Consider the following 8,179-nt stretch of genomic DNA (forward strand, 5'->3'; position numbering starts at 1 on the left):
CTGTACATGTAAGCGAAGAAAGAGACATAAGTTATAAACTAATCTTGCCACTCACTGCTTTGCACAACCTTGACACAACACAAGAAGTCTGTATTGGTTTACAGAAAAACCAAAATACCAACTGTGCATTGATTAGAAGAGAGATTTGGTGGGGAAATAATTTTTAGGTTGAAATGTTTACTGAATTCAGAAAGCTCTGAAAGAATCGGTGTAGAAAAAGCAACAAGCCACAAAAAAAAAAGAAAAAAAGAAAGCAGTCCTTAAAAATAACTCTGAAAGGATTTTTTCTCAGCAAAACAAAGTGCATTAAGGAAATAATAACTTAGTTTTTCAGATCACTAGGAAAATACAGACAAAACAAACACTGTTAGAACTGGAAAAAAACCCTGAGACACTGAGTAGATGGGGCTTATTGTCATATTTATGAAAGGCACACTTAATTGTCTAGGAAAGTAGATTGTCTTAGATCTAAGAGATGGACTCAACTTAAACCATATGTTATACTACCAACTAAAAACTCTATGTCAACACAATTTGTTCCAGGTACAAGAGTCAGTGTGCCTGGTGATTACTAGTAGCAAGGGTGCCATTGTCCCCAAAGCAGGACAGACTTTACAGGCATGTACACAGCTCTCGCGAAGTTCTGCTAGTTAATTTGCTGCTTCTGTTTCTAGAGCTTTCTTTTGAGACTATTGCACTCCTTGGATTTGTTTTCAGAAACAATAGAAGAGTCATTGTGCTGGCATGTTGTATGCACTAAAGCAATATGGCTCTATATTCAGCTTGTCAGTGTTGTATACCATAGTTGCTGCTATTGGTGGTAAGGAAGGGGAGGATTTTTTCCATATATATTAGTTGGTTTCTTTGGGGAATGGAATAGTTAAAATAAATAAATAAATGTTTTTGGATTAAGAAAAGAACAAAAATTCCCGAGAAGTGTGTATGCTATTCCTCATCCCATCTTCCCCTCAGATTCTGTCATTAGACAAGCTGAAACCTTTGCTTCCCGAAAACTTCAATGCAAAATAAGAAAGTGCAAAGCCCTTTTTCCATCCTGGCCCAGATACTGCAGTCTAGAAGGTTTGAGAAGTCATTTACAATGAAAAAAGAACAATGATCCTATACAGTTAATGACCTTGTACCTAGTCAGAGAAATGGGCTTGGCAAATTCCAGGGCAATATCTGACTGAAACCTTTGCATACCTGGTCAAAGCTAAATATTATTTGCACACTGGAAAGGTGCAGATATACATGAACAAAGAGGAAATAGTCTGAAAATATTGTAAGTGTCCTGCAAATGGGGTACAATCCAGGTAAGCCAAAGATAGTTTAAGTGCTGCTCCTGATCTTACCATGTTAAGAGGAAGTGTATGGAATTGGAAAGGAGATATGTAGATCCAGGAAGGAAGTTTTCAAGACAGTAGCTGCAAACTTGATTAATCTGCAGTGCAAAAATGTTTTGCGGACCATTGAATCTACAAACTGGGAAGGGGGGAGCTGTTATCTTGAACACCACCCTTTCTCAGATCTGTCAGCTGCCAGATCAAATTCTGGTACTGATATGGACACTGCAAAAGCTAATATTCTAATACTTAAGTATGCAAGGAACTCTTAAAAGGATAAAAAAAACCCAACCCATTTGCCTCTCATTTCAGTCCAACTGCCTGAGGGGCAGGAGGAGGGATGGAAGAAATGTGAAATCCTGAAAACCTTTAGGGATGATACTACACCATGTAAACAAGGGATTAGCTATGAAAAGCCATCCTTTCTTCTGGAGAACATGCTTTCATTCTAAGCTGCTGGATACCTCGGTGGCTGCATGTTTACTTCTGGAATCTTGAAGACTATTTTTGTCTTAAATCTTTTTGTTTCTTAGAATGTGACATGCTAACTTATTAAATATGACCCTTAATTAACTGTTCCTTGGGTGGAGGGAGTATCATACCATGGTATGATGTTGCAACAAGTATTGTAACTTCAGACAAGCAACTCTTGTAACTTTGTTTGTAACCACATGTGGATTCCTGCCATGGAATTTCATTTGGGGCACAGCAGCTTCCATGACTACATAAGAGCTTTCTTCTGAAAATACCTCTTTCTCTTTCCAAGGAAGTTATGTAAATAGTTCCTGACACCATTAGGCTTCAAATCTGAAGGCTGCTGGATGCCCTTGTCTTTCTCCTTAGTGTTCTGTGTAGTTATAAACAAGCATCTATGGAGCAACATAGAAACAGTGGGTCAACGCGTTCAGCTTCTCAGTGCTAGACTGCAAATGAATTATAGCTCAATGTTCGCTCTTTGAGGAGGGGTGAGATTTTTCAACTGCTTGGCATTGTGCAGGCTTTGGATATGCCCTAGGACAGGCCACAGAAAGCTTTATAGCTTCATATTAACTTAAGCATAGCTAACTCGATGTATGACCAAGCAATTAACAAAGTAAAAAGCAAAACTACAGGAAAGCAGTATGTATGAATGGCATCCTCTGTCATGTCAAGTTGAAGTAGTTTGCAAGATAACATATATATGACCAATTATATCAATATTGAAGGTACCTTTATTTAAGAAGACAATGAAAGAAGAAATTACAAATCTCAAAAAAAAAAAAAAAATTGGTACATCTTTGTGTTAAGTTTACAACAGTTCAAATTGTATGTTATGACTCAATAATGAAACACAAAAAACCCCAAGAAAATTATCTACTGTGTTATTTGGTTAAAGTTACCACCAAAATGTGGTTTTTATTTAATGCATTATTTCAGAATAAATTGTTTTACTTGAGATATATTCCTGGGGTGTTTTTTTTTTTTTTTTTGATCCCCAACAATTCACCCCACTCATTCAGGTGAAATGAATGCTAAAACTATCAAAGCATTTTTCTTAAAAAGAATTAGGCTAATAAAAATGGAACCCAGTTGTTGGTATATATTTCTTTTCATATTTTTTGCTATTTTGTAAATACAGCTGAAGTATGTGCAGCGAGTTGAGAATGCAAAACAAAAGTGATGAGGTTACCTTAATAACATGAGGAAACATTAAAATTGTGTACATGAAATAATTAAAACTGCAATGAAGAAGGTAAAGCAGAAATGCTGCAAATTACAGTAGCAACTGGGAAAGAATGATGAAGCTTACCTCTAAGGCTCGTCTAAAAGCTCTATGCTGGCACGATACAAGCAACTTTTAGCTTAAAAAGGGAATTAAAAACCCAAACCAAACACCCCCATCCCCTGAAAAGAAAAAGAAAGTAACCATTGTGTTTGAGGCTTGTTCAGTGACTGGTGTCAAGTTTGAAAAGTCCTTTATTCTACCTTTAAAACTCCTAGTTGTGTTACATAAAATACATTTCAATTATCTCAAATGGTAAATATGCTCATGTACATGCCAGCATGCTTTTATGGTTGGAATCAAGTGCATTATATATAGTAGAACTGAAAACATGAATCTTGTCTACTTTCACATTTCCTTACAAACTCAATGTTCCCTCAGGAACAGGAAAGGACTCACTGAGATTTCACACATCTGGGTTGCTTTAAGATTTCACTCCTTCCATATAATTTCATACTGTCATTTCAACAGTGGTTTGGGGTTTTTTTTTTTTTTTAATACTCTGGATTAATTCCAGTTTGCAACACAAGGTAAAACCTGTCTGTGTTTTCATATTCAGAATCTGCTCCACACTGGATCCTCTTTACAGTCCATTTTCCAGGACTCTGGCTAAAGACAAAATGGATAATTGAAACCTTGCAGGACCTTATTTAGTGTGTCTATTCTTAATTATAGGAACTAATAACTAACTTATCTTGTGTACGTACCAAAGCTACTTTCCTCCTATTTTTGGAGCAACATCTACTGCTGTTTAGCCTGGCTGTGGTAGATCAACTCTGTTGAATAATGACAGTGTTGTCATTAATCTGGGCTAACGACTCTCAGATGAGTCATTTATGTTTTCTCTGGGTGACTGTGGTTTCTGCCTGTGATCTTTTGTCCGAGTTGGGCATACAACCCAGTTTCTCAGACATTGTTTTAGAGCGTGAGTGCCACCCCTCAGTTCAGTTAAGCCACCTAGACAGCATTTTGGCAACAAAGTTGGTTGTTTCTGTGAGCACAAGTATTCCTGGATTGATTGTCACCCTCCCCTTGATTGCATCTGTTTTAGTGCAAGTGCCAAGAAAAAAATACTTCAAAACAGAGCAAAGAAAATTACCTGGGCAGGTGTTTCTGGTGCTTAGGAGTGAGGAACTTGAAAAAAGCAAGCCAGTAAGTCTGGGGAAGGGTGGTGATTTAACTGTACAGGATAGACACTGCCTGCTGAAATTTTTAGTGCAGATACTTTTTGTTTGGCAGTGACCTTCTGAGAAGAAATCAATGGGTCAATGTGGATCATGATACAGAGACTAAAAACCTGCTGATAAGAGTGCTTTTGGAAGGTGCACACCAAGGCATACTTCTCAGTCTCTGGGAAAAGGAGCTGGACAGAAGTTTTTCCCGTATTTTGTTCAACAGAGCCTCTATTAAGAAAGCGAAAAGCTATTTGCCTCTTCTATGCTATCTGGTGGCTGCTTGTGTATGTAGAGGGAACCCTGAAAGTGCTTCTTTATGCCTGGGTATTAGGGGTTCATGAGTCTGAGACTCGGTCAGTCCCGAGTTCTGTCAGTGTAGTTGTGTTGCACGGTTGACTTCTTCATGCTCCCAAGTTGCTGCCAGCTATGCCAGCAACTCCTGGTGTATTTGTAGCAATTGTATAAATGTGTATTCACTGGTTCAGTTGGTCACTTTAGAGATGATTTAGCTATGTCAGCAAGAAAGTTTCTTTCAATAGCGTATGCTGCATCTTCAGCTGAAGGCGATGCTGACTGGCATGGGTGTGTTCTGCAGCGAATTTTGCTCATGACAAACAGGAGGCTATATGCACCTATGCTGTACAGGTACCACATACAAAACAGAGTTATGTTGAAACTTACAGGGCTCCACTCTTGCCATTGACTAGTGATGAACGTACATTCAGCATGATGTGATGTCCTTCATCTTTGTTCTGTCTGATTTGATTCATTTGGACTGTTCAGACCTCAACCTCCTTGCAACTGCAGCTAGGACAAAAAAGAACAGAGCTGTAACGTACATGTCTGCTCAAATAGCAGTTGTCAGCTTTATGCTCAACAAGGCTGACTTTATTCCCCGCAGTGGCCCCTATATGAACCAAAGGACAAATACCAACACCAACAATGCGTGAAGCCCATTTATAAGGCCTTATGGTCAATGGCTGATTAATTTAAATTAAAAAAAAACCCCAAAAAACTAGTACAGGTGGCCAGGCAGTTGTGAATATCTACTATCTGAATAATGTCACAACACCCATTACACTACAAAAGGAGAGACTGACGTCTGTTTTGTCCAATGCTATAGCATCTTTCCTATTTTGCTTAAACTGAATGACATGCAGGTAACTGCACTTCATGTTGGAATAATAGTGGATGAAGTTTATAAATGAAAATAATTAGTGTCACATATTTCAAGAGCTTAAAACCAAAACATGTAAATGCATTGCAATTTATGCTGTACTGTTTCTTTTACATGAAGTTAAATGTAATCTTTTAAGGTTCAAAATGAAGCACCCCTAAGTTCTTTTTCTTTTAAGAGAAAAATACTGAAGCCTTCATAAAGCGGAAAATGATTTTAAAATATTCATAGCCCTTGGAAAAGGTCAGAGACAGGGAAAATGATGCTAGCATTTTAATCTGATATATATTAAAACTTCTAGTTTTCTAGAAGTTTTCTGGCTTCTATTCAAGAAAGTATTCTAGTCTACAAAAAATATTAAGTTTGTTCAATTATACATATGGAGGCTTTGGAGCTGGATCCTAACTAAAAGATTAGTTAAATTTTGCTCGTACTCTTAAAACTGATGCAGTTGCCCCAAACAATTCCACTCTGTTCAATGTATTTGGTTTTGAGGTGTTAGAATTCCTACTTACGTAGATTTAGATACTCCATTTTCATTCACTTTTTACTAAATTAACGGTGTCTAGCTGTAAAACCTGTGTGTCTGTTTTCATTGCCAAAGACATTCTTCCAATCATGTTGTTGGATTCTCTCTTCCTTTTGTTTTTCTTGTCAAAGCCAGGGCCTAATCTAATTTACTGGAGCAGCTGCTCATATTGAATGATATCATGCCGCACTATATACATATTTGTGTATATAGGTGTGTGTTGGTGAGAATATACATTACCTTTGTTAAGAGGTTGTTTTTTTTTTTTTTAAAGCTTTGTGATATCTACCGTATCATAGATACTAAACACAAAATGGTACTGTGCATTGTGTGCATTATATAAGGGCACTAGAAAGTAGTCAAAGGTAGTCTCATGTTCAGCTTGCCCTGTTTTGGGTTTTTTATTTTTCCTTAGGTGTCTGTCTATGGACTGGCAGAAATCCAACTGATCCAAAACAATACACACACTTTTATGATTATCTGTTCACTGTTACGTTGTAATTAAAACTCTGGACATTTTTTCACTCCTTCCAACTGACACCAATACAAAATTTTTCTAATCCTAGAAGCTTTTAATATTTCTACTATTTAAACATCTGTTAATGTCTTTGGAAGAATACTAAGAGAGGTTGTTATGCTCTAGTGGTCTAATTATTAATATTAGCACAATTTTTAAATGTCTCTAAATATAGCATTTTTTCATTTTTTTTTTCCTTTTCTCTCACACACCTTTGTACTTGCTTTTAGCTGCGTAATCAGATGTAACCAAATCCCTTTTCCAACAACAACAATATGCATGATGTGGGCTGAAATCCCAACCAAAATTAATCAGCTTTCTAGAAAAAGTTCAATGTTGGATATTGCGGTTTTATGAAAAAGAGTATTGGTGTGATGTCAGCAACCTGCTAAAGTGTAACTTCTTTCTCCCTGTTACAAACGAGATTGCATGTGGTATTATTCAGTAAACAATGCCCATGCTGGGTATGCTGTAAGAATATATAGGATATTACTCTTTAGACAAAAAAAGTGCTATGTTTGGGATTGTTTAGGGTTGCTAAGTTTCATCCGAGTTCCCCCAAACAATCCCCAAAATTGAAGAAGTATGTGGCTTCAAAAGTGAATCTAAATCTGTATTCGCCCATTCCTGCAATACAAAAATAATGATGATAAACCTGAATGATGTTTGAGAAAACACAGTGCTCATGGGAAGTATTACATAGCATTGAAGTGTGTTTGGGTATCGTTTCTGGTGAGAATACCCCTGTTCTCTTAAGCCGTCATATCTGTAAGTACCAGCAGATATATATTTCATAGAAGCGTCTAGGTTGGAAGGGTCCTTTAAAATCGAATCCAACCATTAACCTAACGCTGCCAAAACCACCATTAAACCGTGTCCCTAAGTGCCACATCTACCTGTCTTTTAAGTACCTCCAGGGATGGTGATTCAACCACATCCCTGGACTGCCTATTCCAATGCTTGACAACCCGTTCTGTCAAGAATTTTTTCCTAATATCTCTCCTAAACTTCCCCTGGCACAACTTGAGGCCATTTCCTCTAGTCCTATCACTTCTTCCTTGGGAGAAGAGACCGACCCCCACCTCGCTACAACCTCCTTTCGGGTAGTTGTAGAGAGCAATAAGGTCTCTGCCTTCTTTTCTCCAGGTGTATTGAGAGGTCCCAGTTCTTAAAAAAACCAAACAAACAAACAACAAAACACCCAGCTCTGGATTTTTGTGACAGGGGGAAGCCCAGCTGCCTCTGCCAGGTGTCCCAATCAACCCCATCTCTCTAATTGGAGCCGCAGTGCTGCCTGCTCACCTCTCTCCTCTCACACCTGCCTGTAGGTTACACCGCTGCAGAAACCCAAGAGAAACGCCAACCCGCCGAGGAAGGCTGATCGTCAGAACCGTGCCGGACCGGAAGGCTGTGTCTGGGTGGTGAAGAGCCATTTGTTCTAGAAACGAGAGCTCACTGACAGGTGAGGAATTCTTTTTTATGCCTCTTCACAGAGCAGCGTTAGCCCACGGCGCCACGTTGGGAGGCCGCCTGCGCCTGGAGCGTGTCGCTGGGGCCAGGCCTCGGCAGCCGGGAGTGTTTGAAACCCAAAGGCCTCACATTTCCTGTCACGATATGCACGCGTTGTGGTTTAACGAATGCCCCACGCAGCGGCCGGGCGCCCCTCGACGGCGCGA

This window comes from Charadrius vociferus, unplaced genomic scaffold (assembly GCF_000708025.1).
Source record: "Charadrius vociferus isolate BGI_N301 unplaced genomic scaffold, ASM70802v2 scaffold806, whole genome shotgun sequence".
NCBI lineage: Eukaryota > Metazoa > Chordata > Aves > Charadriiformes > Charadriidae > Charadrius > Charadrius vociferus.